Source organism: Carassius gibelio, chromosome B15 (genome assembly GCF_023724105.1).
Source record: "Carassius gibelio isolate Cgi1373 ecotype wild population from Czech Republic chromosome B15, carGib1.2-hapl.c, whole genome shotgun sequence".
In the NCBI taxonomy this organism is placed as follows: Eukaryota; Metazoa; Chordata; class Actinopteri; order Cypriniformes; family Cyprinidae; genus Carassius; species Carassius gibelio.
Window position 1 is genome coordinate 17,315,190 of NC_068410.1, and position 24,245 is coordinate 17,339,434.

Consider the following 24,245-nt stretch of genomic DNA (forward strand, 5'->3'; position numbering starts at 1 on the left):
GAGCAGAGCCACCTGTTAAAAGGCACCGCTGGGAATCGAACCCAGGATCGCCTGTTTACAAGACAAGCGCTTTGACCAGCTAAGCCACGGCGCCCTGCTGCGTTGTTGACTTGGGTCAGAATTGTTCGGCAGCAGCTGAGGGGTGGTTGGCAAATGAAATCGCATGTTGCTGTGACGCTCCTCTGTACCGCATGATTGCGCAAAGCAAAACCATACAACCCAAGGTGGTGTTTGATAACCAGCAAAGACAGTGCTGAGATTTGAATTCAGTATGTCCTATTTACTACACAAGCTTTAACCAACTAAGCCACGGCGCCAACCTGCACACACTCTCTCAGGGAGGGGCACTTAGAGGATTAAAGCATCCAGATAAGAGGCCAACGGCCAGGCTCTGCACAGCAATGGCCTCATCTGGCCGTCTAGAAGTCCAGTTTGCTATCTATTGTACCACAGAGCCTGTCAGCAAGTGTTGACCTGTTCAAAAGAGCGTCAGCATTATCAGGATCTGGTTTGGAAATGCAATCGCCTGCTGCCTTTGCTATCCCTGTTTGCAGTCCGATCTCAGAAAAGCACATGCTTGAGGCACACAGGGGACGCTAAAGGCACCGCTGGGATTTGAACCCAGGATCTCCTGTTTACGAGACAGACGCTTTAACCAACTAAGCCACGGCGCCAAGCAGAGCCCTACAGCTCTGGGAGGGTGAGTAAGTTGATCAAAACATCCAGCGGTGAGGACAAAGGTCCACGTGCTGGTCAGCTTATGAGATTTTTCACAACTTTCTGTTGCCAGAGGGCATAAGCGTGCAATTTAATGATAAACGAAAGGCAAGAAGTCACCAATCTGTTTTGACTCAAACCCACAAACTTTAAATGGCCTCACACCGGAGACTAATAGCCCAATGCGCTACACTCTGCGCCACGTGCAGCAGCTCCTTCCAGGCTTGCAGCAGTCCTAAACCAAGGATCACCTGTTTGCAAGGCAAGCTCTTTGACCAGCTGAGCCATGCTGCATCGCTGAGATGACTCTGGCCAGTATTGTTCGGCAGCATCTGAGGGGTGGTTCGCAAATTAAATTGCATGCTGCTCTGGCACTCCTCTGTACCCCCTTTTTTACGGAGAGCAAAACCTCACAGCCCAAGGCGTCACTTGATCACCAGCAAAGGCACCGCTGGGATTCGAACCCAGGATCTCCTGTTTACTAGACAGGCGCTTTAACCAACTAAGCCACGGCGCCAACTTGCATGTACCTGCCAAGAAAGTGAGATTTAGAGTTTTATAAGTCCGGAGGGGTGGCCAGAGAGCATATGTGTTTGTTGGCCAAGCGCCATTAACAGAAAGCCAAAAGCAACGACTCTGGTGGGACTCGAACCCACAACCTTTGAATGGCCTCATCTGGCAGTCTAGAAGTCCAATGCGCTATCCATTGCGCCACAGAGCCACGTGTGGAGTTTTTTTTTCCTGGCTGTTCCAGTGCGTTGAATTGAGTTCAGGTATTTGGGGAGCGGGAAGGACAAGATATGTGGGCCTCTCTGCAATTGGTATGTGGTTGGAAAAGCGGAGTATCTGTAAGGGCTTCCTTTCCCAGAAAGAACCCACAGAGCAGAGCCACCTGTTAAAAGGCACCGCTGGGAATCGAACCCAGGATCTCCTGTTTACAAGACAAGCGCTTTGACCAGCTAAGCCACGGCGCCCTGCTGCGTTGTTGACTTGGGTCAGAATTGTTCGGCAGCAGCTGAGGGGTGGTTGGCAAATGAAACCGCATGTTGCTCTGACGCTCCTCTGTACCGCATGATTGCGCAAAGCAAAACCATACAACCCAAGGTGGTGTTTGATAACCAGCAAAGACAGTGCTGAGATTTGAATTCAGTATGTCCTATTTACTACACAAGCTTTAACCAACTAAGCCACGGCGCCAACCTGCACACACTCTCTCAGGGAGGGGCACTTAGAGGATTAAAGCATCCAGATAAGAGGCCAACGGCCAGGCTCTGCACAGCAATGGCCTCATCTGGCCGTCTAGAAGTCCAGTTTGCTATCTATTGTACCACAGAGCCTGTCAGCAAGTGTTGACCTGTTCAAAAGAGCGTCAGCATTATCAGGATCTGGTTTGGAAATGCAATCGCCTGCTGCCTTTGCTATCCCTGTTTGCAGTCCGATCTCAGAAAAGCACATGCTTGAGGCACACAGGGGACGCTAAAGGCACCGCTGGGATTTGAACCCAGGATCTCCTGTTTACGAGACAGACGCTTTAACCAACTAAGCCACGGCGCCAAGCAGAGCCCTACAGCTCTGGGAGGGTGAGTAAGTTGATCAAAACATCCAGCGGTGAGGACAAAGGTCCACGTGCTGGTCAGCTTATGAGATTTTTCACAACTTTCTGTTGCCAGAGGGCATAAGCGTGCAATTTAATGATAAACGAAAGGCAAGAAGTCACCAATCTGTTTTGACTCAAACCCACAAACTTTAAATGGCCTCACACCGGAGACTAATAGCCCAATGCGCTACACTCTGCGCCACGTGCAGCAGCTCCTTCCAGGCTTGCAGCAGTCCTAAACCAAGGATCACCTGTTTGCAAGGCAAGCTCTTTGACCAGCTGAGCCATGCTGCATCGCTGAGATGACTCTGGCCAGTATTGTTCGGCAGCATCTGAGGGGTGGTTCGCAAATTAAATTGCATGCTGCTCTGGCACTCCTCTGCACCCCCTTTTTTACGGAGAGCAAAACCTCACAGCCCAAGGCGTCACTTGATCACCAGCAAAGGCAACGCTGGGATTCGAACCCAGGATCTCCTGTTTACTAGACAGGCGCTTTAACCAACTAAGCCACGGCGCCAACTTGCATGTACCTGCCAAGAAAGTGAGATTTAGAGTTTTATAAGTCCGGAGGGGTGGCCAGAGAGCATATGTGTTTGTTGGCCAAGCGCCATTAACAGAAAGCCAAAAGCAACGACTCTGGTGGGACTCGAACCCACAACCTTTGAATGGCCTCATCTGGCAGTCTAGAAGTCCAATGCGCTATCCATTGCGCCACAGAGCCACGTGTGGAGTTTTTTTTTCCTGGCTGTTCCAGTGCGTTGAATTGAGTTCAGGTATTTGGGGAGCGGGAAGGACAAGATATGTGGGCCTCTCTGCAATTGGTATGTGGTTGGAAAAGCGGAGTATCTGTAAGGGCTTCCTTTCCCAGAAAGAACCCACAGAGCAGAGCCACCTGTTAAAAGGCACCACTGGGAATCGAACCCAGGATCGCCTGTTTACAAGACAAGCGCTTTGACCAGCTAAGCCACGGCGCCCTGCTGCGTTGTTGACTTGGGTCAGAATTGTTCGGCAGCAGCTGAGGGGTGGTTGGCAAATGAAATCGCATGTTGCTCTGACGCTCCTCTGTACCGCATGATTGCGCAAAGCAAAACCATACAACCCAAGGTGGTGTTTGATAACCAGCAAAGACAGTGCTGAGATTTGAATTCAGTATGTCCTATTTACTACACAAGCTTTAACCAACTAAGCCACGGCGCCAACCTGCACACACTCTCTCAGGGAGGGGCACTTAGAGGATTAAAGCATCCAGATAAGAGGCCAACGGCCAGGCTCTGCACAGCAATGGCCTCATCTGGCCGTCTAGAAGTCCAGTTTGCTATCTATTGTACCACAGAGCCTGTCAGCAAGTGTTGACCTGTTCAAAAGAGCGTCAGCATTATCAGGATCTGGTTTGGAAATGCAATCGCCTGCTGCCTTTGCTATCCCTGTTTGCAGTCCGATCTCAGAAAAGCACATGCTTGAGGCACACAGGGGACGCTAAAGGCACCGCTGGGATTTGAACCCAGGATCTCCTGTTTACGAGACAGACGCTTTAACCAACTAAGCCACGGCGCCAAGCAGAGCCCTACAGCTCTGGGAGGGTGAGTAAGTTGATCAAAACATCCAGCGGTGAGGACAAAGGTCCACATGCTGGTCAGCTTATGAGATTTTTCACAACTTTCTGTTGCCAGAGGGCATAAGCATGCAATTTAATGATAAACGAAAGGCAAGAAGTCACCAATATGTTTTGACTCAAACCCACAAACTTTAAATGGCCTCACACCGGAGACTAATAGCCCAATGCGCTACACTCTGCGCCACGTGCAGCAGCTCCTTCCAGGCTTGCAGCAGTCCTAAACCAAGGATCACCTGTTTGCAAGGCAAGCTCTTTGACCAGCTGAGCCATGCTGCATCGCTGAGATGACTCTGGCCAGTATTGTTCGGCAGCATCTGAGGGGTGGTTCGCAAATTAAATTGCATGCTGCTCTGGCACTCCTCTGTACCCCCTTTTTTACGGAGAGCAAAACCTCACAGCCCAAGGCGTCACTTGATCACCAGCAAAGGCACCGCTGGGATTCGAACCCAGGATCTCCTGTTTACTAGACAGGCGCTTTAACCAACTAAGCCACGGCGCCAACTTGCATGTACCTGCCAAGAAAGTGAGATTTAGAGTTTTATAAGTCCGGAGGGGTGGCCAGAGAGCATATGTGTTTGTTGGCCAAGCGCCATTAACAGAAAGCCAAAAGCAACGACTCTGGTGGGACTCGAACCCACAACCTTTGAATGGCCTCATCTGGCAGTCTAGAAGTCCAATGCGCTATGCATTGCGCCACAGAGCCACGTGTGGAGTTTTTTTTTCCTGGCTGTTCCAGTGCGTTGAATTGAGTTCAGGTATTTGGGGAGCGGGAAGGACAAGATATGTGGGCCTCTCTGCAATTGGTATGTGGTTGGAAAAGCGGAGTATCTGTAAGGGCTTCCTTTCCCAGAAAGAACCCACAGAGCAGAGCCACCTGTTAAAAGGCACCGCTGGGAATCGAACCCAGGATCTCCTGTTTACAAGACAAGCGCTTTGACCAGCTAAGCCACGGCGCCCTGCTGCGTTGTTGACTTGGGTCAGAATTGTTCGGCAGCAGCTGAGGGGTGGTTGGCAAATGAAATCGCATGTTGCTCTGACGCTCCTCTGTACCGCATGATTGCGCAAAGCAAAACCATACAACCCAAGGTGGTGTTTGATAACCAGCAAAGACAGTGCTGAGATTTGAATTCAGTATGTCCTATTTACTACACAAGCTTTAACCAACTAAGCCACGGCGCCAACCTGCACACACTCTCTCAGGGAGGGGCACTTAGAGGATTAAAGCATCCAGATAAGAGGCCAACGGCCAGGCTCTGCACAGCAATGGCCTCATCTGGCCGTCTAGAAGTCCAGTTTGCTATCTATTGTACCACAGAGCCTGTCAGCAAGTGTTGACCTGTTCAAAAGAGCGTCAGCATTATCAGGATCTGGTTTGGAAATGCAATCGCCTGCTGCCTTTGCTATCCCTGTTTGCAGTCCGATCTCAGAAAAGCACATGCTTGAGGCACACAGGGGACGCTAAAGGCACCGCTGGGATTTGAACCCAGGATCTCCTGTTTACGAGACAGACGCTTTAACCAACTAAGCCACGGCGCCAAGCAGAGTCCTACAGCTCTGGGAGGGTGAGTAAGTTGATCAAAACATCCAGCGGTGAGGACAAAGGTCCACGTGCTGGTCAGCTTATGAGATTTTTCACAACTTTCTGTTGCCAGAGGGCATAAGCGTGCAATTTAATGATAAACGAAAGGCAAGAAGTCACCAATCTGTTTTGACTCAAACCCACAAACTTTAAATGGCCTCACACCGGAGACTAATAGCCCAATGCGCTACACTCTGCGCCACGTGCAGCAGCTCCTTCCAGGCTTGCAGCAGTCCTAAACCAAGGATCACCTGTTTGCAAGGCAAGCTCTTTGACCAGCTGAGCCATGCTGCATCGCTGAGATGACTCTGGCCAGTATTGTTCGGCAGCATCTGAGGGGTGGTTCGCAAATTAAATTGCATGCTGCTCTGGCACTCCTCTGCACCCCCTTTTTTACGGAGAGCAAAACCTCACAGCCCAAGGCGTCACTTGATCACCAGCAAAGGCAACGCTGGGATTCGAACCCAGGATCTCCTGTTTACTAGACAGGCGCTTTAACCAACTAAGCCACGGCGCCAACTTGCATGTACCTGCCAAGAAAGTGAGATTTAGAGTTTTATAAGTCCGGAGGGGTGGCCAGAGAGCATATGTGTTTGTTGGCCAAGCGCCATTAACAGAAAGCCAAAAGCAACGACTCTGGTGGGACTCGAACCCACAACCTTTGAATGGCCTCATCTGGCAGTCTAGAAGTCCAATGCGCTATCCATTGCGCCACAGAGCCACGTGTGGAGTTTTTTTTTCCTGGCTGTTCCAGTGCGTTGAATTGAGTTCAGGTATTTGGGGAGCGGGAAGGACAAGATATGTGGGCCTCTCTGCAATTGGTATGTGGTTGGAAAAGCGGAGTATCTGTAAGGGCTTCCTTTCCCAGAAAGAACCCACAGAGCAGAGCCACCTGTTAAAAGGCACCGCTGGGAATCGAACCCAGGATCGCCTGTTTACAAGACAAGCGCTTTGACCAGCTAAGCCACGGCGCCCTGCTGCGTTGTTGACTTGGGTCAGAATTGTTCGGCAGCAGCTGAGGGGTGGTTGGCAAATGAAATCGCATGTTGCTCTGACGCTCCTCTGTACCGCATGATTGCGCAAAGCAAAACCATACAACCCAAGGTGGTGTTTGATAACCAGCAAAGACAGTGCTGAGATTTGAATTCAGTATGTCCTATTTACTACACAAGCTTTAACCAACTAAGCCACGGCGCCAACCTGCACACACTCTCTCAGGGAGGGGCACTTAGAGGATTAAAGCATCCAGATAAGAGGCCAACGGCCAGGCTCTGCACAGCAATGGCCTCATCTGGCCGTCTAGAAGTCCAGTTTGCTATCTATTGTACCACAGAGCCTGTCAGCAAGTGTTGACCTGTTCAAAAGAGCGTCAGCATTATCAGGATCTGGTTTGGAAATGCAATCGCCTGCTGCCTTTGCTATCCCTGTTTGCAGTCCGATCTCAGAAAAGCACATGCTTGAGGCACACAGGGGACGCTAAAGGCACCGCTGGGATTTGAACCCAGGATCTCCTGTTTACGAGACAGACGCTTTAACCAACTAAGCCACGGCGCCAAGCAGAGCCCTACAGCTCTGGGAGGGTGAGTAAGTTGATCAAAACATCCAGCGGTGAGGACAAAGGTCCACGTGCTGGTCAGCTTATGAGATTTTTCACAACTTTCTGTTGCCAGAGGGCATAAGCGTGCAATTTAATGATAAACGAAAGGCAAGAAGTCACCAATCTGTTTTGACTCAAACCCACAAACTTTAAATGGCCTCACACCGGAGACTAATAGCCCAATGCGCTACACTCTGCGCCACGTGCAGCAGCTCCTTCCAGGCTTGCAGCAGTCCTAAACCAAGGATCACCTGTTTGCAAGGCAAGCTCTTTGACCAGCTGAGCCATGCTGCATCGCTGAGATGACTCTGGCCAGTATTGTTCGGCAGCATCTGAGGGGTGGTTCGCAAATTAAATTGCATGCTGCTCTGGCACTCCTCTGTACCCCCTTTTTTACGGAGAGCAAAACCTCACAGCCCAAGGCGTCACTTGATCACCAGCAAAGGCACCGCTGGGATTCGAACCCAGGATCTCCTGTTTACTAGACAGGCGCTTTAACCAACTAAGCCACGGCGCCAACTTGCATGTACCTGCCAAGAAAGTGAGATTTAGAGTTTTATAAGTCCGGAGGGGTGGCCAGAGAGCATATGTGTTTGTTGGCCAAGCGCCATTAACAGAAAGCCAAAAGCAACGACTCTGGTGGGACTCGAACCCACAACCTTTGAATGGCCTCATCTGGCAGTCTAGAAGTCCAATGCGCTATCCATTGCGCCACAGAGCCACGTGTGGAGTTTTTTTTTCCTGGCTGTTCCAGTGCGTTGAATTGAGTTCAGGTATTTGGGGAGCGGGAAGGACAAGATATGTGGGCCTCTCTGCAATTGGTATGTGGTTGGAAAAGCGGAGTATCTGTAAGGGCTTCCTTTCCCAGAAAGAACCCACAGAGCAGAGCCACCTGTTAAAAGGCACCGCTGGGAATCGAACCCAGGATCTCCTGTTTACAAGACAAGCGCTTTGACCAGCTAAGCCACGGCGCCCTGAAGCGTTGTTGACTTGGGTCAGAATTGTTCGGCAGCAGCTGAGGGGTGGTTGGCAAATGAAATCGCATGTTGCTCTGACGCTCCTCTGTACCGCATGATTGCGCAAAGCAAAACCATACAACCCAAGGTGGTGTTTGATAACCAGCAAAGACAGTGCTGAGATTTGAATTCAGTATGTCCTATTTACTACACAAGCTTTAACCAACTAAGCCACGGCGCCAACCTGCACACACTCTCTCAGGGAGGGGCACTTAGAGGATTAAAGCATCCAGATAAGAGGCCAACGGCCAGGCTCTGCACAGCAATGGCCTCATCTGGCCGTCTAGAAGTCCAGTTTGCTATCTATTGTACCACAGAGCCTGTCAGCAAGTGTTGACCTGTTCAAAAGAGCGTCAGCATTATCAGGATCTGGTTTGGAAATGCAATCGCCTGCTGCCTTTGCTATCCCTGTTTGCAGTCCGATCTCAGAAAAGCACATGCTTGAGGCACACAGGGGACGCTAAAGGCACCGCTGGGATTTGAACCCAGGATCTCCTGTTTACGAGACAGACGCTTTAACCAACTAAGCCACGGCGCCAAGCAGAGCCCTACAGCTCTGGGAGGGTGAGTAAGTTGATCAAAACATCCAGCGGTGAGGACAAAGGTCCACGTGCTGGTCAGCTTATGAGATTTTTCACAACTTTCTGTTGCCAGAGGGCATAAGCGTGCAATTTAATGATAAACGAAAGGCAAGAAGTCACCAATCTGTTTTGACTCAAACCCACAAACTTTAAATGGCCTCACACCGGAGACTAATAGCCCAATGCGCTACACTCTGCGCCACGTGCAGCAGCTCCTTCCAGGCTTGCAGCAGTCCTAAACCAAGGATCACCTGTTTGCAAGGCAAGCTCTTTGACCAGCTGAGCCATGCTGCATCGCTGAGATGACTCTGGCCAGTATTGTTCGGCAGCATCTGAGGGGTGGTTCGCAAATTAAATTGCATGCTGCTCTGGCACTCCTCTGCACCCCCTTTTTTACGGAGAGCAAAACCTCACAGCCCAAGGCGTCACTTGATCACCAGCAAAGGCAACGCTGGGATTCGAACCCAGGATCTCCTGTTTACTAGACAGGCGCTTTAACCAACTAAGCCACGGCGCCAACTTGCATGTACCTGCCAAGAAAGTGAGATTTAGAGTTTTATAAGTCCGGAGGGGTGGCCAGAGAGCATATGTGTTTGTTGGCCAAGCGCCATTAACAGAAAGCCAAAAGCAACGACTCTGGTGGGACTCGAACCCACAACCTTTGAATGGCCTCATCTGGCAGTCTAGAAGTCCAATGCACTATCCATTGCGCCACAGAGCCACGTGTGGAGTTTTTTTTTCCTGGCTGTTCCAGTGCGTTGAATTGAGTTCAGGTATTTGGGGAGCGGGAAGGACAAGATATGTGGGCCTCTCTGCAATTGGTATGTGGTTGGAAAAGCGGAGTATCTGTAAGGGCTTCCTTTCCCAGAAAGAACCCACAGAGCAGAGCCACCTGTTAAAAGGCACCGCTGGGAATCGAACCCAGGATCGCCTGTTTACAAGACAAGCGCTTTGACCAGCTAAGCCACGGCGCCCTGCTGCGTTGTTGACTTGGGTCAGAATTGTTCGGCAGCAGCTGAGGGGTGGTTGGCAAATGAAATCGCATGTTGCTCTGACGCTCCTCTGTACCGCATGATTGCGCAAAGCAAAACCATACAACCCAAGGTGGTGTTTGATAACCAGCAAAGACAGTGCTGAGATTTGAATTCAGTATGTCCTATTTACTACACAAGCTTTAACCAACTAAGCCACGGCGCCAACCTGCACACACTCTCTCAGGGAGGGGCACTTAGAGGATTAAAGCATCCAGATAAGAGGCCAACGGCCAGGCTCTGCACAGCAATGGCCTCATCTGGCCGTCTAGAAGTCCAGTTTTCTATCTATTGTACCACAGAGCCTGTCAGCAAGTGTTGACCTGTTCAAAAGAGCGTCAGCATTATCAGGATCTGGTTTGGAAATGCAATCGCCTGCTGCCTTTGCTATCCCTGTTTGCAGTCCGATCTCAGAAAAGCACATGCTTGAGGCACACAGGGGACGCTAAAGGCACCGCTGGGATTTGAACCCAGGATCTCCTGTTTACGAGACAGACGCTTTAACCAACTAAGCCACGGCGCCAAGCAGAGCCCTACAGCTCTGGGAGGGTGAGTAAGTTGATCAAAACATCCAGCGGTGAGGACAAAGGTCCACATGCTGGTCAGCTTATGAGATTTTTCACAACTTTCTGTTGCCAGAGGGCATAAGCGTGCAATTTAATGATAAACGAAAGGCAAGAAGTCACCAATCTGTTTTGACTCAAACCCACAAACTTTAAATGGCCTCACACCGGAGACTAATAGCCCAATGCGCTACACTCTGCGCCACGTGCAGCAGCTCCTTCCAGGCTTGCAGCAGTCCTAAACCAAGGATCACCTGTTTGCAAGGCAAGCTCTTTGACCAGCTGAGCCATGCTGCATCGCTGAGATGACTCTGGCCAGTATTGTTCGGCAGCATCTGAGGGGTGGTTCGCAAATTAAATTGCATGCTGCTCTGGCACTCCTCTGTACCCCCTTTTTTACGGAGAGCAAAACCTCACAGCCCAAGGCGTCACTTGATCACCAGCAAAGGCACCGCTGGGATTCGAACCCAGGATCTCCTGTTTACTAGACAGGCGCTTTAACCAACTAAGCCACGGCGCCAACTTGCATGTACCTGCCAAGAAAGTGAGATTTAGAGTTTTATAAGTCCGGAGGGGTGGCCAGAGAGCATATGTGTTTGTTGGCCAAGCGCCATTAACAGAAAGCCAAAAGCAACGACTCTGGTGGGACTCGAACCCACAACCTTTGAATGGCCTCATCTGGCAGTCTAGAAGTCCAATGCGCTATCCATTGCGCCACAGAGCCACGTGTGGAGTTTTTTTTTCCTGGCTGTTCCAGTGCGTTGAATTGAGTTCAGGTATTTGGGGAGCGGGAAGGACAAGATATGTGGGCCTCTCTGCAATTGGTATGTGGTTGGAAAAGCGGAGTATCTGTAAGGGCTTCCTTTCCCAGAAAGAACCCACAGAGCAGAGCCACCTGTTAAAAGGCACCGCTGGGAATCGAACCCAGGATCTCCTGTTTACAAGACAAGCGCTTTGACCAGCTAAGCCACGGCGCCCTGCTGCGTTGTTGACTTGGGTCAGAATTGTTCGGCAGCAGCTGAGGGGTGGTTGGCAAATGAAATCGCATGTTGCTCTGACGCTCCTCTGTACCGCATGATTGCGCAAAGCAAAACCATACAACCCAAGGTGGTGTTTGATAACCAGCAAAGACAGTGCTGAGATTTGAATTCAGTATGTCCTATTTACTACACAAGCTTTAACCAACTAAGCCACGGCGCCAACCTGCACACACTCTCTCAGGGAGGGGCACTTAGAGGATTAAAGCATCCAGATAAGAGGCCAACGGCCAGGCTCTGCACAGCAATGGCCTCATCTGGCCGTCTAGAAGTCCAGTTTGCTATCTATTGTACCACAGAGCCTGTCAGCAAGTGTTGACCTGTTCAAAAGAGCGTCAGCATTATCAGGATCTGGTTTGGAAATGCAATCGCCTGCTGCCTTTGCTATCCCTGTTTGCAGTCCGATCTCAGAAAAGCACATGCTTGAGGCACACAGGGGACGCTAAAGGCACCGCTGGGATTTGAACCCAGGATCTCCTGTTTACGAGACAGACGCTTTAACCAACTAAGCCACGGCGCCAAGCAGAGCCCTACAGCTCTGGGAGGGTGAGTAAGTTGATCAAAACATCCAGCGGTGAGGACAAAGGTCCACGTGCTGGTCAGCTTATGAGATTTTTCACAACTTTCTGTTGCCAGAGGGCATAAGCGTGCAATTTAATGATAAACGAAAGGCAAGAAGTCACCAATCTGTTTTGACTCAAACCCACAAACTTTAAATGGCCTCACACCGGAGACTAATAGCCCAATGCGCTACACTCTGCGCCACGTGCAGCAGCTCCTTCCAGGCTTGCAGCAGTGCTAAACCAAGGATCACCTGTTTGCAAGGCAAGCTCTTTGACCAGCTGAGCCATGCTGCATCGCTGAGATGACTCTGGCCAGTATTGTTCGGCAGCATCTGAGGGGTGGTTCGCAAATTAAATTGCATGCTGCTCTGGCACTCCTCTGCACCCCCTTTTTTACGGAGAGCAAAACCTCACAGCCCAAGGCGTCACTTGATCACCAGCAAAGGCACCGCTGGGATTCGAACCCAGGATCTCCTGTTTACTAGACAGGCGCTTTAACCAACTAAGCCACGGCGCCAACTTGCATGTACCTGCCAAGAAAGTGAGATTTAGAGTTTTATAAGTCCGGAGGGGTGGCCAGAGAGCATATGTGTTTGTTGGCCAAGCGCCATTAACAGAAAGCCAAAAGCAACGACTCTGGTGGGACTCGAACCCACAACCTTTGAATGGCCTCATCTGGCAGTCTAGAAGTCCAATGAGCTATCCATTGCGCCACAGAGCCACGTGTGGAGTTTTTTTTTCCTGGCTGTTCCAGTGCGTTGAATTGAGTTCAGGTATTTGTGGAGCGGGAAGGACAAGATATGTGGGCCTCTCTGCAATTGGTATGTGGTTGGAAAAGCGGAGTATCTGTAAGGGCTTCCTTTCCCAGAAAGAACCCACAGAGCAGAGCCACCTGTTAAAAGGCACCGCTGGGAATCGAACCCAGGATCTCCTGTTTACAAGACAAGCGCTTTGACCAGCTAAGCCACGGCGCCCTGCTGCGTTGTTGACTTGGGTCAGAATTGTTCGGCAGCAGCTGAGGGGTGGTTGGCAAATGAAATCGCATGTTGCTGTGACGCTCCTCTGTACCGCATAATTGCGCAAAGCAAAACCATACAACCCAAGGTGGTGTTTGATAACCAGCAAAGACAGTGCTGAGATTTGAATTCAGTATGTCCTATTTACTACACAAGCTTTAACCAACTAAGCCACGGCGCCAACCTGCACACACTCTCTCAGGGAGGGGCACTTAGAGGATTAAAGCATCCAGATAAGAGGCCAACGGCCAGGCTCTGCACAGCAATGGCCTCATCTGGCCGTCTAGAAGTCCAGTTTGCTATCTATTGTACCACAGAGCCTGTCAGCAAGTGTTGACCTGTTCAAAAGAGCGTCAGCATTATCAGGATCTGGTTTGGAATCGCCTGCTGCCTTTGCTATCCCTGTTTGCAGTCCGATCTCAGAAAAGCACATGCTTGAGGCACACAGGGGACGCTAAAGGCACCGCTGGGATTTGAACCCAGGATCTCCTGTTTACGAGACAGACGCTTTAACCAACTAAGCCACGGCGCCAAGCAGAGCCCTACAGCTCTGGGAGGGTGAGTAAGTTGATCAAAACATCCAGCGGTGAGGACAAAGGTCCACATGCTGGTCAGCTTATGAGATTTTTCACAACTTTCTGTTGCCAGAGGGCATAAGCGTGCAATTTAATGATAAACGAAAGGCAAGAAGTCACCAATCTGTTTTGACTCAAACCCACAAACTTTAAATGGCCTCACACCGGAGACTAATAGCCCAATGCGCTACACTCTGCGCCACGTGCAGCAGCTCCTTCCAGGCTTGCAGCAGTCCTAAACCAAGGATCACCTGTTTGCAAGGCAAGCTCTTTGACCAGCTGAGCCATGCTGCATCGCTGAGATGACTCTGGCCAGTATTGTTCGGCAGCATCTGAGGGGTGGTTCACAAATTAAATTGCATGCTGCTCTGGCACTCCTCTGCACCCCCTTTTTTACGGAGAGCAAAACCTCACAGCCCAAGGCGTCACTTGATCACCAGCAAAGGCACCGCTGGGATTCGAACCCAGGATCTCCTGTTTACTAGACAGGCGCTTTAACCAACTAAGCCACGGCGCCAACTTGCATGTACCTGCCAAGAAAGTGAGATTTAGAGTTTTATAAGTCCGGAGGGGTGGCCAGAGAGCATATGTGTTTGTTGGCCAAGCGCCATTAACAGAAAGCCAAAAGCAACGACTCTGGTGGGACTCGAACCCACAACCTTTGAATGGCCTCATCTGGCAGTCTAGAAGTCCAATGCGCTATCCATTGCGCCACAGAGCCACGTGTGGAGTTTTTTTTTCCTGGCTGTTCCAGTGCGTTGAATTGAGTTCAGGTATTTGGGGAGCGGGAAGGACAAGATATGTGGGCCTCTCTGCAATTGGTATGTGGTTGGAAAAGCGGAGTATCTGTAAGGGCTTCCTTTCCCAGAAAGAACCCACAGAGCAGAGCCACCTGTTAAAAGGCACCGCTGGGAATCGAACCCAGGATCTCCTGTTTACAAGACAAGCGCTTTGACCAGCTAAGCCACGGCGCCCTGCTGCGTTGTTGACTTGGGTCAGAATTGTTCGGCAGCAGCTGAGGGGTGGTTGGCAAATGAAATCGCATGTTGCTCTGACGCTCCTCTGTACCGCATGATTGCGCAAAGCAAAACCATACAACCCAAGGTGGTGTTTGATAACCAGCAAAGACAGTGCTGAGATTTGAATTCAGTATGTCCTATTTACTACACAAGCTTTAACCAACTAAGCCACGGCGCCAACCTGCACACACTCTCTCAGGGAGGGGCACTTAGAGGATTAAAGCATCCAGATAAGAGGCCAACGGCCAGGCTCTGCACAGCAATGGCCTCATCTGGCCGTCTAGAAGTCCAGTTTGCTATCTATTGTACCACAGAGCCTGTCAGCAAGTGTTGACCTGTTCAAAAGAGCGTCAGCATTATCAGGATCTGGTTTGGAAATGCAATCGCCTGCTGCCTTTGCTATCCCTGTTTGCAGTCCGATCTCAGAAAAGCACATGCTTGAGGCACACAGGGGACGCTAAAGGCACCGCTGGGATTTGAACCCAGGATCTCCTGTTTACGAGACAGACGCTTTAACCAACTAAGCCACGGCGCCAAGCAGAGCCCTACAGCTCTGGGAGGGTGAGTAAGTTGATCAAAACATCCAGCGGTGAGGACAAAGGTCCACGTGCTGGTCAGCTTATGAGATTTTTCACAACTTTCTGTTGCCAGAGGGCATAAGCGTGCAATTTAATGATAAACGAAAGGCAAGAAGTCACCAATCTGTTTTGACTCAAACCCACAAACTTTAAATGACCTCACACCGGAGACTAATAGCCCAATGCGCTACACTCTGCGCCACGTGCAGCAGCTCCTTCCAGGCTTGCAGCAGTCCTAAACCAAGGATCACCTGTTTGCAAGGCAAGCTCTTTGACCAGCTGAGCCATGCTGCATCGCTGAGATGACTCTGGCCAGTATTGTTCGGCAGCATCTGAGGGGTGGTTCACAAATTAAATTGCATGCTGCTCTGGCACTCCTCTGCACCCCCTTTTTCAAGGCGTCACTTGATCACCAGCAAATGCACCGCTGGGATTCGAACCCAGGATCTCCTGTTTACTAGACAGGCGCTTTAACCAACTAAGCCACGGCGCCAACTTGCATGTACCTGCCAAGAAAGTGAGATTTAGAGTTTTATAAGTCCGGAGGGGTGGCCAGAGAGCATATGTGTTTGTTGGCCAAGCGCCATTAACAGAAAGCCAAAAGCAACGACTCTGGTGGGACTCGAACCCACAACCTTTGAATGGCCTCGTCTGGCAGTCTAGAAGTCCAATGCGCTATCCATTGCGCCACAGAGCCACGTGTGGAGTTTTTTTTTCCTGGCTGTTCCAGTGCGTTGAATTGAGTTCAGGTATTTGGGGAGCGGGAAGGACAAGATATGTGGGCCTCTCTGCAATTGGTATGTGGTTGGAAAAGCGGAGTATCTGTAAGGGCTTCCTTTCCCAGAAAGAACCCACAGAGCAGAGCCACCTGTTAAAAGGCACCGCTGGGAATCGAACCCAAGATCTCCTGTTTACAAGACAAGCGCTTTGACCAGCTAAGCCACGGCGCCCTGCTGCGTTGTTGACTTGGGTCAGAATTGTTCGGCAGCAGCTGAGGGGTGGTTGGCAAATGAAATCGCATGTTGCTCTGACGCTCCTCTGTACCGCATGATTGCGCAAAGCAAAACCATACAACCCAAGGTGGTGTTTGATAACCAGCAAAGACAGTGCTGAGATTTGAATTCAGTATGTCCTATTTACTACACAAGCTTTAACCAACTAAGCCACGGCGCCAACCTGCACACACTCTCTCAGGGAGGGGCACTTAGAGGATTAAAGCATCCAGATAAGAGGCCAACGGCCAGGCTCTGCACAGCAATGGCCTCATCTGGCCGTCTAGAAGTCCAGTTTGCTATCTATTGTACCACAGAGCCTGTCAGCAAGTGTTGACCTGTTCAAAAGAGCGTCAGCATTATCAGGATCTGGTTTGGAAATGCAATCGCCTGCTGCCTTTGCTATCCCTGTTTGCAGTCCGATCTCAGAAAAGCACATGCTTGAGGCACACAGGGGACGCTAAAGGCACCGCTGGGATTTGAACCCAGGATCTCCTGTTTACGAGACAGACGCTTTAACCAACTAAGCCACAGCGACAAGCAGAGCCCTACAGCTCTGGGAGGGTGAGTAAGTTGATCAAAACATCCAGCGGTGAGGACAAAGGTCCACGTGCTGGTCAGCTTATGAGATTTTTCACAACTTTCTGTTGCCAGAGGGCATAAGCGTGCAATTTAATGATAAACGAAAGGCAAGAAGTCACCAATCTGTTTTGACTCAAACCCTCAAACTTTAAATGGCCTCACACCGGAGACTAATAGCCCAATGCGCTACACTCTGCGCCACGTGCAGCAGCTCCTTCCAGGCTTGCAGCAGTCCTAAACCAAGGATCACCTGTTTGCAAGGCAAGCTCTTTGACCAGCTGAGCCATGCTGCATCGCTGAGATGACTCTGGCCAGTATTGTTCGGCAGCATCTGAGGGGTGGTTCGCAAATTAAATTGCATGCTGCTCTGGCACTCCTCTGCACCCCCTTTTTTACGGAGAGCAAAACCTCACAGCCCAAGGCGTCACTTGATCACCAGCAAAGGCACCGCTGGGATTCGAACCCAGGATCTCCTGTTTACTAGACAGGCGCTTTAACCAACTAAGCCACGGCGCCAACTTGCATGTACCTGCCAAGAAAGTGAGATTTAGAGTTTTATAAGTCCGGAGGGGTGGCCAGAGAGCATATGTGTTTGTTGGCCAAGCGCCATTAACAGAAAGCCAAAAGCAACGACTCTGGTGGGACTCGAACCCACAACCTTTGAATGGCCTCATCTGGCAGTCTAGAAGTCCAATGCGCTATCCATTGCGCCACAGAGCCACGTGTGGAGTTTTTTTTTCCTGGCTGTTCCAGTGCGTTGAATTGAGTTCAGGTATTTGGGGAGCGGGAAGGACAAGATATGTGGGCCTCTCTGCAATTGGTATGTGGTTGGAAAAGCGGAGTATCTGTAAGGGCTTCCTTTCCCAGAAAGAACCCACAGAGCAGAGCCACCTGTTAAAAGGCACCGCTGGGAATCGAACCCAGGATCGCCTGTTTACAAGACAAGCGCTTTGACCAGCTAAGCCACGGCGCCCTGCTGCGTTGTTGACTTGGGTCAGAATTGTTCGGCAGCAGCTGAGGGGTGGTTGGCAAATGAAATCGCATGTTGCTCTGACGCTCCTCTGTACCGCATGATTGCGCAAAGCAAAACCATACAACCCAAGGTGGTGTTTGATAACCAGCAAAGACAGTGCTGAGATTTGAATTCAGTATGTCCTATTTACTACACAAGCTTTAACCAACTAAGCCACGGCGCCAACCTGCACACACTCTCTCAGGGAGGGGCACTTAGAGGATTAAAGCATCCAGATAAGAGGCCAACGGCCAGGCTCTGCACAGCAATGGCCTCATCTGGCCGTCTAGAATTCCAGTTTGCTATCTATTGTACCACAGAGCCTGTCAGCAAGTGTTGACCTGTTCAAAAGAGCGTCAGCATTATCAGGATCTGGTTTGGAAATGCAATCGCCTGCTGCCTTTGCTATCCCTGTTTGCAGTCCGATCTCAGAAAAGCACATGCTTGAGGCACACAGGGGACGCTAAAGGCACCGCTGGGATTTGAACCCAGGATCTCCTGTTTACGAGACAGACGCTTTAACCAACTAAGCCACGGCGCCAAGCAGAGCCCTACAGCTCTGGGAGGGTGAGTAAGTTGATCAAAACATCCAGCGGTGAGGACAAAGGTCCACGTGCTGGTCAGCTTATGAGATTTTTCACAACTTTCTGTTGCCAGAGGGCATAAGCGTGCAATTTAATGATAAACGAAAGGCAAGAAGTCACCAATCTGTTTTGACTCAAACCCACAAACTTTAAATGGCCTCACACCGGAGACTAATAGCCCAATGCGCTACACTCTGCGCCACGTGCAGCAGCTCCTTCCAGGCTTGCAGCAGTCCTAAACCAAGGATCACCTGTTTGCAAGGCAAGCTCTTTGACCAGCTGAGCCATGCTGCATCGCTGAGATGACTCTGGCCAGTATTGTTCGGCAGCATCTGAGGGGTGGTTCGCAAATTAAATTGCATGCTGCTCTGGCACTCCTCTGTACCCCCTTTTTTACGGAGAGCAAAACCTCACAGCCCAAGGCGTCACTTGATCACCAGCAAAGGCACCGCTGGGATTCGGACTCAGGATCTCCTGTTTACTAGACAGGCGCTTTAACCAACTAAGCCACGGCGCCAACTTGCATGTACCTGCCAAGAAAGTGAGATTTAGAGTTTTATAAGTCCGGAGGGGTGGCCAGAGAGCATATGTGTTTGTTGGCCAAGCGCCATTAACAGAAAGCCAAAAGCAACGACTCTGGTGGGACTCGAACCCACAACCTTTGAATGGCCTCATCTGGCAGTCTAGAAGTCCAATGCGCTATCCATTGCGCCACAGAGCCACGTGTGGAGTTTTTTTTTCCTGGCTGTTCCAGTGCGTTGAATTGAGTTCAGGTATTTGGGGAGCGGGAAGGACAAGATATGTGGGCCTCTCTGCAATTGGTATGTGGTTGGAAAAGCGGAGTATCTGTAAGGGCTTCCTTTCCCAGAAAGAACCCACAGAGCAGAGCCACCTGTTAAAAGGCACCGCTGGGAATCGAACCCAGGATCTCCTGTTTACAAGACAAGCGCTTTGACCAGCTAAGCCACGGCGCCCTGCTGCGTTGTTGACTTGGGTCAGAATTGTTCGGCAGCAGCTGAGGGGTGGTTGGCAAATGAAATCGCATGTTGCTCTGACGCTCCTCTGTACCGCATGATTGCGCAAAGCAAAACCATACAACCCAAGGTGGTGTTTGATAACCAGCAAAGACAGTGCTGAGATTTGAATTCAGTATGTCCTATTTACTACACAAGCTTTAACCAACTAAGCCACGGCGCCAACCTGCACACACTCTCTCAGGGAGGGGCACTTAGAGGATTAAAGCATCCAGATAAGAGGCCAACGGCCAGGCTCTGCACAGCAATGGCCTCATCTGGCCGTCTAGAAGTCCAGTTTGCTATCTATTGTACCACAGAGCCTGTCAGCAAGTGTTGACCTGTTCAAAAGAGCGTCAGCATTATCAGGATCTGGTTTGGAAATGCAATCGCCTGCTGCCTTTGCTATCCCTGTTTGCAGTCCGATCTCAGAAAAGCACATGCTTGAGGCACACAGGGGACGCTAAAGGCACCGCTGGGATTTGAACCCAGGATCTCCTGTTTACGAGACAGACGCTTTAACCAACTAAGCCACGGCGCCAAGCAGAGCCCTACAGCTCTGGGAGGGTGAGTAAGTTGATCAAAACATCCAGCGGTGAGGACAAAGGTCCACGTGCTGGTCAGCTTATGAGATTTTTCACAACTTTCTGTTGCCAGAGGGCATAAGCGTGCAATTTAATGATAAACGAAAGGCAAGAAGTCACCAATCTGTTTTGACTCAAACCCACAAACTTTAAATGGCCTCACACCGGAGACTAATAGCCCAATGCGCTACACTCTGCGCCACGTGCAGCAGCTCCTTCCAGGCTTGCAGCAGTCCTAAACCAAGGATCACCTGTTTGCAAGGCAAGCTCTTTGACCAGCTGAGCCATGCTGCATCGCTGAGATGACTCTGGCCAGTATTGTTCGGCAGCATCTGAGGGGTGGTTCGCAAATTAAATTGCATGCTGCTCTGGCACTCCTCTGTACCCCCTTTTTTACGGAGAGCAAAACCTCACAGCCCAAGGCGTCACTTGATCACCAGCAAAGGAACCGCTGGGATTCAAACCCAGGATCTCCTGTTTACTAGACAGGCGCTTTAACCAACTAAGCCACGGCGCCAACTTGCATGTACCTGCCAAGAAAGTGAGATTTAGAGTTTTATAAGTCCGGAGGGGTGGCCAGAGAGCATATGTGTTTGTTGGCCAAGCGCCATTAACAGAAAGCCAAAAGCAACGACTCTGGTGGGACTCGAACCCACAACCTTTGAATGGCCTCATCTGGCAGTCTAGAAGTCCAATGCGCTATCCATTGCGCCACAGAGCCACGTGTGGAGTTTTTTTTTCCTGGCTGTTCCAGTGCGTTGAATTGAGTTCAGGTATTTGGGGAGCGGGAAGGACAAGATATGTGGGCCTCTCTGCAATTGGTATGTGGTTGGAAAAGCGGAGTATCTGTAAGGGCTTCCTTTCCCAGAAAGAACCCACAGAGCAGAGCCACCTGTTAAAAGGCACCGCTGGGAATCGAACCCAGGATCTCCTGTTTACAAGACAAGCGCTTTGACCAGCTAAGCCACGGCGCCCTGCTGCGTTGTTGACTTGGGTCAGAATTGTTCGGCAGCAGCTGAGGGGTGGTTGGCAAATGAAATCGCATGTTGCTCTGACGCTCCTCTGTACCGCATGATTGCGCAAAGCAAAACCATACAACCCAAGGTGGTGTTTGATAACCAGCAAAGACAGTGCTGAGATTTGAATTCAGTATGTCCTATTTACTACACAAGCTTTAACCAACTAAGCCACGGCGCCAACCTGCACACACTCTCTCAGGGAGGGGCACTTAGAGGATTAAAGCATCCAGATAAGAGGCCAACGGCCAGGCTCTGCACAGCAATGGCCTCATCTGGCCGTCTAGAAGTCCAGTTTGCTATCTATTGTACCACAGAGCCTGTCAGCAAGTGTTGACCTGTTCAAAAGAGCGTCAGCATTATCAGGATCTGGTTTGGAAATGCAATCGCCTGCTGCCTTTGCTATCCCTGTTTGCAGTCCGATCTCAGAAAAGCACATGCTTGAGGCACACAGGGGACGCTAAAGGCACCGCTGGGATTTGAACCCAGGATCTCCTGTTTACGAGACAGACGCTTTAACCAACTAAGCCACGGCGCCAAGCAGAGCCCTACAGCTCTGGGAGGGTGAGTAAGTTGATCAAAACATCCAGCGGTGAGGACAAAGGTCCACGTGCTGGTCAGCTTATGAGATTTTTCACAACTTTCTGTTGCCAGAGGGCATAAGCGTGCAATTTAATGATAAACGAAAGGCAAGAAGTCACCAATCTGTTTTGACTCAAACCCACAAACTTTAAATGGCCTCACACCGGAGACTAATAGCCCAATGCGCTACACTCTGCGCCACGTGCAGCAGCTCCTTCCAGGCTTGCAGCAGTCCTAAACCAAGGATCACCTGTTTGCAAGGCAAGCTCTTTGACCAGCTGAGCCATGCTGCATCGCTGAGATGACTCTGGCCAGTATTGTTCGGCAGCATCTGAGGGGTGGTTCGCAAATTAAATTGCATGCTGCTCTGGCACTCCTCTGCACCCCCTTTTTTACGGAGAGCAAAACCTCACAGCCCAAGGCGTCACTTGATCACCAGCAAAGGCACCGCTGGGATTCGAACCCAGGATCTCCTGTTTACTAGACAGGCGCTTTAACCAACTAAGCCACGGCGCCAACTTGCATGTACCTGCCGAGAAAGTGAGATTTAGAGTTTTATAAGTCCGGAGGGGTGGCCAGAGAGCATATGTGTTTGTTGGCCAAGCGCCATTAACAGAAAGCCAAAAGCAACGACTCTGGTGGGACTCGAACCCACAACCTTTGAATGGCCTCATCTGGCAGTCTAGAAGTCCAATGCGCTATCCATTGCGCCACAGAGCCACGTGTGGAGTTTTTTTTTCCTGGCTGTTCCAGTGCGTTGAATTGAGTTCAGGTATTTGGGGAGCGGGAAGGACAAGATATGTGGGCCTCTCTGCAATTGGTATGTGGTTGGAAAAGCGGAGTATCTGTAAGGGCTTCCTTTCCCAGAAAGAACCCACAGAGCAGAGCCACCTGTTAAAAGGCACCGCTGGGAATCGAACCCCGGATCGCCTGTTTACAAGACAAGCGCTTTGACCAGCTAAGCCACGGCGCCCTGCTGCGTTGTTGACTTGGGTCAGAATTGTTCGGCAGCAGCTGAGGGGTGGTTGGCAAATGAAATCGCATGTTGCTCTGACGCTCCTCTGTACCGCATGATTGCGCAAAGCAAAACCATACAACCCAAGGTGGTGTTTGATAACCAGCAAAGACAGTGCTGAGATTTGAATTCAGTATGTCCTATTTACTACACAAGCTTTAACCAACTAAGCCACGGCGCCAACCTGCACACACTCTCTCAGGGAGGGGCACTTAGAGGATTAAAGCATCCAGATAAGAGGCCAACGGCCAGGCTCTGCACAGCAATGGCCTCATCTGGCCGTCTAGAAGTCCGGTTTGCTATCTATTGTACCACAGAGCCTGTCAGCAAGTGTTGACCTGTTCAAAAGAGCGTCAGCATTATCAGGATCTGGTTTGGAAATGCAATCGCCTGCTGCCTTTGCTATCCCTGTTTGCAGTCCGATCTCAGAAAAGCACATGCTTGAGGCACACAGGGGACGCTAAAGGCACCGCTGGGATTTGAACCCAGGATCTCCTGTTTACGAGACAGACGCTTTAACCAACTAAGCCACAGCGCCAAGCAGAGCCCTACAGCTCTGGGAGGGTGAGTAAGTTGATCAAAACATCCAGCGGTGAGGACAAAGGTCCATGTGCTGGTCAGCTTATGAGATTTTTCACAACTTTCTGTTGCCAGAGGGCATAAGCGTGCAATTTAATGATAAACGAAAGGCAAGAAGTCACCAATCTGTTTTGACTCAAACCCACAAACTTTAAATGGCCTCACACCGGAGACTAATAGCCCAATGCGCTACACTCTGCGCCACGTGCAGCAGCTCCTTCCAGGCTTGCAGCAGTCCTAAACCAAGGATCACCTGTTTGCAAGGCAAGCTCTTTGACCAGCTGAGCCATGCTGCATCGCTGAGATGACTCTGGCCAGTATTGTTCGGCAGCATCTGAGGGGTGGTTCGCAAATTAAATTGCATGCTGCTCTGGCACTCCTCTGTACCCCCTTTTTTACGGAGAGCAAAACCTCACAGCCCAAGGCGTCACTTGATCACCAGCAAAGGAACCGCTGGGATTCGAACCCAGGATCTCCTGTTTACTAGACAGGCGCTTTAACCAACTAAGCCACGGCGCCAACTTGCATGTACCTGCCAAGAAAGTGAGATTTAGAGTTTTATAAGTCCGGAGGGGTGGCCAGAGAGCATATGTGTTTGTTGGCCAAGCGCCATTAACAGAAAGCCAAAAGCAACGACTCTGGTGGGACTCGAACCCACAACCTTTGAATGGCCTCATCTGGCAGTCTAGAAGTCCAATGCGCTATCCATTGCGCCACAGAGCCACGTGTGGAGTTTTTTTTTCCTGGCTGTTCCAGTGCGTTGAATTGAGTTCAGGTATTTGGGGAGCGGGAAGGACAAGATATGTGGGCCTCTCTGCAATTGGTATGTGGTTGGAAAAGCGGAGTATCTGTAAGGGCTTCCTTTCCCAGAAAGAACCCACAGAGCAGAGCCACCTGTTAAAAGGCACCGCTGGGAATCGAACCCAGGATCTCCTGTTTACAAGACAAGCGCTTTGACCAGCTAAGCCACGGCGCCCTGCTGCGTTGTTGACTTGGGTCAGAATTGTTCGGCAGCAGCTGAGGGGTGGTTGGCAAATGAAATCGCATGTTGCTCTGACGCTCCTCTGTACCGCATGATTGCGCAAAGCAAAACCATACAACCCAAGGTGGTGTTTGATAACCAGCAAAGACAGTGCTGAGATTTGAATTCAGTATGTCCTATTTACTACACAAGCTTTAACCAACTAAGCCACGGCGCCAAC

At 50.5% G+C, this 24,245-nt stretch overlaps 61 non-coding genes across 61 annotated transcripts; all 61 read right to left on the bottom strand.

Moving 5' to 3' along the window:
* Positions 1 to 20: 20 nt before the first annotated feature.
* Positions 21 to 94, bottom strand: trnat-ugu (transfer RNA threonine (anticodon UGU)). The gene has a single exon. It is a non-coding gene; the product is annotated as a tRNA-Thr (tRNA).
* A 506-nt stretch (positions 95 to 600) lies between these two features.
* trnat-cgu (transfer RNA threonine (anticodon CGU)) lies at positions 601 to 674 on the bottom strand. The gene has a single exon. It is a non-coding gene; the product is annotated as a tRNA-Thr (tRNA).
* Positions 675 to 1,160: 486 nt separating this feature from the next.
* trnat-agu (transfer RNA threonine (anticodon AGU)) lies at positions 1,161 to 1,234 on the bottom strand. The gene has a single exon. It is a non-coding gene; the product is annotated as a tRNA-Thr (tRNA).
* Positions 1,235 to 1,348: 114 nt separating this feature from the next.
* Positions 1,349 to 1,438, bottom strand: trnar-ucu (transfer RNA arginine (anticodon UCU)). Its single transcript is given in 2 exon segments — positions 1,349 to 1,384; positions 1,402 to 1,438. It is a non-coding gene; the product is annotated as a tRNA-Arg (tRNA).
* Positions 1,439 to 1,617: 179 nt separating this feature from the next.
* trnat-ugu (transfer RNA threonine (anticodon UGU)) lies at positions 1,618 to 1,691 on the bottom strand. The gene has a single exon. It is a non-coding gene; the product is annotated as a tRNA-Thr (tRNA).
* A 506-nt stretch (positions 1,692 to 2,197) lies between these two features.
* On the bottom strand, positions 2,198 to 2,271 carry trnat-cgu (transfer RNA threonine (anticodon CGU)). The gene has a single exon. It is a non-coding gene; the product is annotated as a tRNA-Thr (tRNA).
* A 486-nt stretch (positions 2,272 to 2,757) lies between these two features.
* Positions 2,758 to 2,831, bottom strand: trnat-agu (transfer RNA threonine (anticodon AGU)). The gene has a single exon. It is a non-coding gene; the product is annotated as a tRNA-Thr (tRNA).
* Positions 2,832 to 2,945: 114 nt separating this feature from the next.
* trnar-ucu (transfer RNA arginine (anticodon UCU)) lies at positions 2,946 to 3,035 on the bottom strand. Its single transcript is given in 2 exon segments — positions 2,946 to 2,981; positions 2,999 to 3,035. It is a non-coding gene; the product is annotated as a tRNA-Arg (tRNA).
* A 179-nt stretch (positions 3,036 to 3,214) lies between these two features.
* trnat-ugu (transfer RNA threonine (anticodon UGU)) lies at positions 3,215 to 3,288 on the bottom strand. The gene has a single exon. It is a non-coding gene; the product is annotated as a tRNA-Thr (tRNA).
* A 506-nt stretch (positions 3,289 to 3,794) lies between these two features.
* Positions 3,795 to 3,868, bottom strand: trnat-cgu (transfer RNA threonine (anticodon CGU)). Its single transcript has one exon. It is a non-coding gene; the product is annotated as a tRNA-Thr (tRNA).
* A 486-nt stretch (positions 3,869 to 4,354) lies between these two features.
* Positions 4,355 to 4,428, bottom strand: trnat-agu (transfer RNA threonine (anticodon AGU)). Its single transcript has one exon. It is a non-coding gene; the product is annotated as a tRNA-Thr (tRNA).
* Positions 4,429 to 4,542: 114 nt separating this feature from the next.
* trnar-ucu (transfer RNA arginine (anticodon UCU)) lies at positions 4,543 to 4,632 on the bottom strand. The gene is given in 2 exon segments: positions 4,543 to 4,578; positions 4,596 to 4,632. It is a non-coding gene; the product is annotated as a tRNA-Arg (tRNA).
* A 179-nt stretch (positions 4,633 to 4,811) lies between these two features.
* On the bottom strand, positions 4,812 to 4,885 carry trnat-ugu (transfer RNA threonine (anticodon UGU)). Its single transcript has one exon. It is a non-coding gene; the product is annotated as a tRNA-Thr (tRNA).
* Positions 4,886 to 5,391: 506 nt separating this feature from the next.
* On the bottom strand, positions 5,392 to 5,465 carry trnat-cgu (transfer RNA threonine (anticodon CGU)). Its single transcript has one exon. It is a non-coding gene; the product is annotated as a tRNA-Thr (tRNA).
* Positions 5,466 to 5,951: 486 nt separating this feature from the next.
* trnat-agu (transfer RNA threonine (anticodon AGU)) lies at positions 5,952 to 6,025 on the bottom strand. Its single transcript has one exon. It is a non-coding gene; the product is annotated as a tRNA-Thr (tRNA).
* Positions 6,026 to 6,139: 114 nt separating this feature from the next.
* trnar-ucu (transfer RNA arginine (anticodon UCU)) lies at positions 6,140 to 6,229 on the bottom strand. The gene is given in 2 exon segments: positions 6,140 to 6,175; positions 6,193 to 6,229. It is a non-coding gene; the product is annotated as a tRNA-Arg (tRNA).
* A 179-nt stretch (positions 6,230 to 6,408) lies between these two features.
* Positions 6,409 to 6,482, bottom strand: trnat-ugu (transfer RNA threonine (anticodon UGU)). The gene has a single exon. It is a non-coding gene; the product is annotated as a tRNA-Thr (tRNA).
* A 506-nt stretch (positions 6,483 to 6,988) lies between these two features.
* Positions 6,989 to 7,062, bottom strand: trnat-cgu (transfer RNA threonine (anticodon CGU)). The gene has a single exon. It is a non-coding gene; the product is annotated as a tRNA-Thr (tRNA).
* Positions 7,063 to 7,548: 486 nt separating this feature from the next.
* trnat-agu (transfer RNA threonine (anticodon AGU)) lies at positions 7,549 to 7,622 on the bottom strand. Its single transcript has one exon. It is a non-coding gene; the product is annotated as a tRNA-Thr (tRNA).
* A 114-nt stretch (positions 7,623 to 7,736) lies between these two features.
* On the bottom strand, positions 7,737 to 7,826 carry trnar-ucu (transfer RNA arginine (anticodon UCU)). Its single transcript is given in 2 exon segments — positions 7,737 to 7,772; positions 7,790 to 7,826. It is a non-coding gene; the product is annotated as a tRNA-Arg (tRNA).
* Positions 7,827 to 8,005: 179 nt separating this feature from the next.
* trnat-ugu (transfer RNA threonine (anticodon UGU)) lies at positions 8,006 to 8,079 on the bottom strand. The gene has a single exon. It is a non-coding gene; the product is annotated as a tRNA-Thr (tRNA).
* A 506-nt stretch (positions 8,080 to 8,585) lies between these two features.
* Positions 8,586 to 8,659, bottom strand: trnat-cgu (transfer RNA threonine (anticodon CGU)). The gene has a single exon. It is a non-coding gene; the product is annotated as a tRNA-Thr (tRNA).
* A 486-nt stretch (positions 8,660 to 9,145) lies between these two features.
* trnat-agu (transfer RNA threonine (anticodon AGU)) lies at positions 9,146 to 9,219 on the bottom strand. The gene has a single exon. It is a non-coding gene; the product is annotated as a tRNA-Thr (tRNA).
* A 114-nt stretch (positions 9,220 to 9,333) lies between these two features.
* On the bottom strand, positions 9,334 to 9,423 carry trnar-ucu (transfer RNA arginine (anticodon UCU)). Its single transcript is given in 2 exon segments — positions 9,334 to 9,369; positions 9,387 to 9,423. It is a non-coding gene; the product is annotated as a tRNA-Arg (tRNA).
* A 179-nt stretch (positions 9,424 to 9,602) lies between these two features.
* trnat-ugu (transfer RNA threonine (anticodon UGU)) lies at positions 9,603 to 9,676 on the bottom strand. The gene has a single exon. It is a non-coding gene; the product is annotated as a tRNA-Thr (tRNA).
* Positions 9,677 to 10,182: 506 nt separating this feature from the next.
* trnat-cgu (transfer RNA threonine (anticodon CGU)) lies at positions 10,183 to 10,256 on the bottom strand. Its single transcript has one exon. It is a non-coding gene; the product is annotated as a tRNA-Thr (tRNA).
* A 486-nt stretch (positions 10,257 to 10,742) lies between these two features.
* trnat-agu (transfer RNA threonine (anticodon AGU)) lies at positions 10,743 to 10,816 on the bottom strand. Its single transcript has one exon. It is a non-coding gene; the product is annotated as a tRNA-Thr (tRNA).
* A 114-nt stretch (positions 10,817 to 10,930) lies between these two features.
* On the bottom strand, positions 10,931 to 11,020 carry trnar-ucu (transfer RNA arginine (anticodon UCU)). Its single transcript is given in 2 exon segments — positions 10,931 to 10,966; positions 10,984 to 11,020. It is a non-coding gene; the product is annotated as a tRNA-Arg (tRNA).
* A 179-nt stretch (positions 11,021 to 11,199) lies between these two features.
* Positions 11,200 to 11,273, bottom strand: trnat-ugu (transfer RNA threonine (anticodon UGU)). The gene has a single exon. It is a non-coding gene; the product is annotated as a tRNA-Thr (tRNA).
* A 506-nt stretch (positions 11,274 to 11,779) lies between these two features.
* On the bottom strand, positions 11,780 to 11,853 carry trnat-cgu (transfer RNA threonine (anticodon CGU)). Its single transcript has one exon. It is a non-coding gene; the product is annotated as a tRNA-Thr (tRNA).
* Positions 11,854 to 12,339: 486 nt separating this feature from the next.
* On the bottom strand, positions 12,340 to 12,413 carry trnat-agu (transfer RNA threonine (anticodon AGU)). The gene has a single exon. It is a non-coding gene; the product is annotated as a tRNA-Thr (tRNA).
* A 114-nt stretch (positions 12,414 to 12,527) lies between these two features.
* On the bottom strand, positions 12,528 to 12,617 carry trnar-ucu (transfer RNA arginine (anticodon UCU)). The gene is given in 2 exon segments: positions 12,528 to 12,563; positions 12,581 to 12,617. It is a non-coding gene; the product is annotated as a tRNA-Arg (tRNA).
* A 179-nt stretch (positions 12,618 to 12,796) lies between these two features.
* On the bottom strand, positions 12,797 to 12,870 carry trnat-ugu (transfer RNA threonine (anticodon UGU)). Its single transcript has one exon. It is a non-coding gene; the product is annotated as a tRNA-Thr (tRNA).
* A 500-nt stretch (positions 12,871 to 13,370) lies between these two features.
* trnat-cgu (transfer RNA threonine (anticodon CGU)) lies at positions 13,371 to 13,444 on the bottom strand. The gene has a single exon. It is a non-coding gene; the product is annotated as a tRNA-Thr (tRNA).
* A 486-nt stretch (positions 13,445 to 13,930) lies between these two features.
* On the bottom strand, positions 13,931 to 14,004 carry trnat-agu (transfer RNA threonine (anticodon AGU)). The gene has a single exon. It is a non-coding gene; the product is annotated as a tRNA-Thr (tRNA).
* A 114-nt stretch (positions 14,005 to 14,118) lies between these two features.
* On the bottom strand, positions 14,119 to 14,208 carry trnar-ucu (transfer RNA arginine (anticodon UCU)). Its single transcript is given in 2 exon segments — positions 14,119 to 14,154; positions 14,172 to 14,208. It is a non-coding gene; the product is annotated as a tRNA-Arg (tRNA).
* A 179-nt stretch (positions 14,209 to 14,387) lies between these two features.
* On the bottom strand, positions 14,388 to 14,461 carry trnat-ugu (transfer RNA threonine (anticodon UGU)). Its single transcript has one exon. It is a non-coding gene; the product is annotated as a tRNA-Thr (tRNA).
* Positions 14,462 to 14,967: 506 nt separating this feature from the next.
* trnat-cgu (transfer RNA threonine (anticodon CGU)) lies at positions 14,968 to 15,041 on the bottom strand. The gene has a single exon. It is a non-coding gene; the product is annotated as a tRNA-Thr (tRNA).
* A 462-nt stretch (positions 15,042 to 15,503) lies between these two features.
* Positions 15,504 to 15,577, bottom strand: trnat-agu (transfer RNA threonine (anticodon AGU)). Its single transcript has one exon. It is a non-coding gene; the product is annotated as a tRNA-Thr (tRNA).
* A 114-nt stretch (positions 15,578 to 15,691) lies between these two features.
* Positions 15,692 to 15,781, bottom strand: trnar-ucu (transfer RNA arginine (anticodon UCU)). The gene is given in 2 exon segments: positions 15,692 to 15,727; positions 15,745 to 15,781. It is a non-coding gene; the product is annotated as a tRNA-Arg (tRNA).
* A 179-nt stretch (positions 15,782 to 15,960) lies between these two features.
* Positions 15,961 to 16,034, bottom strand: trnat-ugu (transfer RNA threonine (anticodon UGU)). The gene has a single exon. It is a non-coding gene; the product is annotated as a tRNA-Thr (tRNA).
* A 506-nt stretch (positions 16,035 to 16,540) lies between these two features.
* Positions 16,541 to 16,614, bottom strand: trnat-cgu (transfer RNA threonine (anticodon CGU)). The gene has a single exon. It is a non-coding gene; the product is annotated as a tRNA-Thr (tRNA).
* Positions 16,615 to 17,100: 486 nt separating this feature from the next.
* trnat-agu (transfer RNA threonine (anticodon AGU)) lies at positions 17,101 to 17,174 on the bottom strand. Its single transcript has one exon. It is a non-coding gene; the product is annotated as a tRNA-Thr (tRNA).
* A 114-nt stretch (positions 17,175 to 17,288) lies between these two features.
* On the bottom strand, positions 17,289 to 17,378 carry trnar-ucu (transfer RNA arginine (anticodon UCU)). The gene is given in 2 exon segments: positions 17,289 to 17,324; positions 17,342 to 17,378. It is a non-coding gene; the product is annotated as a tRNA-Arg (tRNA).
* A 179-nt stretch (positions 17,379 to 17,557) lies between these two features.
* trnat-ugu (transfer RNA threonine (anticodon UGU)) lies at positions 17,558 to 17,631 on the bottom strand. The gene has a single exon. It is a non-coding gene; the product is annotated as a tRNA-Thr (tRNA).
* Positions 17,632 to 18,137: 506 nt separating this feature from the next.
* trnat-cgu (transfer RNA threonine (anticodon CGU)) lies at positions 18,138 to 18,211 on the bottom strand. Its single transcript has one exon. It is a non-coding gene; the product is annotated as a tRNA-Thr (tRNA).
* A 486-nt stretch (positions 18,212 to 18,697) lies between these two features.
* Positions 18,698 to 18,771, bottom strand: trnat-agu (transfer RNA threonine (anticodon AGU)). The gene has a single exon. It is a non-coding gene; the product is annotated as a tRNA-Thr (tRNA).
* A 114-nt stretch (positions 18,772 to 18,885) lies between these two features.
* trnar-ucu (transfer RNA arginine (anticodon UCU)) lies at positions 18,886 to 18,975 on the bottom strand. The gene is given in 2 exon segments: positions 18,886 to 18,921; positions 18,939 to 18,975. It is a non-coding gene; the product is annotated as a tRNA-Arg (tRNA).
* A 179-nt stretch (positions 18,976 to 19,154) lies between these two features.
* On the bottom strand, positions 19,155 to 19,228 carry trnat-ugu (transfer RNA threonine (anticodon UGU)). Its single transcript has one exon. It is a non-coding gene; the product is annotated as a tRNA-Thr (tRNA).
* A 506-nt stretch (positions 19,229 to 19,734) lies between these two features.
* Positions 19,735 to 19,808, bottom strand: trnat-cgu (transfer RNA threonine (anticodon CGU)). The gene has a single exon. It is a non-coding gene; the product is annotated as a tRNA-Thr (tRNA).
* Positions 19,809 to 20,294: 486 nt separating this feature from the next.
* Positions 20,295 to 20,368, bottom strand: trnat-agu (transfer RNA threonine (anticodon AGU)). Its single transcript has one exon. It is a non-coding gene; the product is annotated as a tRNA-Thr (tRNA).
* Positions 20,369 to 20,482: 114 nt separating this feature from the next.
* trnar-ucu (transfer RNA arginine (anticodon UCU)) lies at positions 20,483 to 20,572 on the bottom strand. Its single transcript is given in 2 exon segments — positions 20,483 to 20,518; positions 20,536 to 20,572. It is a non-coding gene; the product is annotated as a tRNA-Arg (tRNA).
* Positions 20,573 to 20,751: 179 nt separating this feature from the next.
* On the bottom strand, positions 20,752 to 20,825 carry trnat-ugu (transfer RNA threonine (anticodon UGU)). Its single transcript has one exon. It is a non-coding gene; the product is annotated as a tRNA-Thr (tRNA).
* Positions 20,826 to 21,331: 506 nt separating this feature from the next.
* Positions 21,332 to 21,405, bottom strand: trnat-cgu (transfer RNA threonine (anticodon CGU)). The gene has a single exon. It is a non-coding gene; the product is annotated as a tRNA-Thr (tRNA).
* Positions 21,406 to 21,891: 486 nt separating this feature from the next.
* On the bottom strand, positions 21,892 to 21,965 carry trnat-agu (transfer RNA threonine (anticodon AGU)). Its single transcript has one exon. It is a non-coding gene; the product is annotated as a tRNA-Thr (tRNA).
* A 114-nt stretch (positions 21,966 to 22,079) lies between these two features.
* On the bottom strand, positions 22,080 to 22,169 carry trnar-ucu (transfer RNA arginine (anticodon UCU)). The gene is given in 2 exon segments: positions 22,080 to 22,115; positions 22,133 to 22,169. It is a non-coding gene; the product is annotated as a tRNA-Arg (tRNA).
* A 179-nt stretch (positions 22,170 to 22,348) lies between these two features.
* trnat-ugu (transfer RNA threonine (anticodon UGU)) lies at positions 22,349 to 22,422 on the bottom strand. Its single transcript has one exon. It is a non-coding gene; the product is annotated as a tRNA-Thr (tRNA).
* A 506-nt stretch (positions 22,423 to 22,928) lies between these two features.
* On the bottom strand, positions 22,929 to 23,002 carry trnat-cgu (transfer RNA threonine (anticodon CGU)). Its single transcript has one exon. It is a non-coding gene; the product is annotated as a tRNA-Thr (tRNA).
* A 486-nt stretch (positions 23,003 to 23,488) lies between these two features.
* On the bottom strand, positions 23,489 to 23,562 carry trnat-agu (transfer RNA threonine (anticodon AGU)). Its single transcript has one exon. It is a non-coding gene; the product is annotated as a tRNA-Thr (tRNA).
* Positions 23,563 to 23,676: 114 nt separating this feature from the next.
* Positions 23,677 to 23,766, bottom strand: trnar-ucu (transfer RNA arginine (anticodon UCU)). The gene is given in 2 exon segments: positions 23,677 to 23,712; positions 23,730 to 23,766. It is a non-coding gene; the product is annotated as a tRNA-Arg (tRNA).
* Positions 23,767 to 23,945: 179 nt separating this feature from the next.
* Positions 23,946 to 24,019, bottom strand: trnat-ugu (transfer RNA threonine (anticodon UGU)). Its single transcript has one exon. It is a non-coding gene; the product is annotated as a tRNA-Thr (tRNA).
* Positions 24,020 to 24,245: the final 226 nt, after the last annotated feature.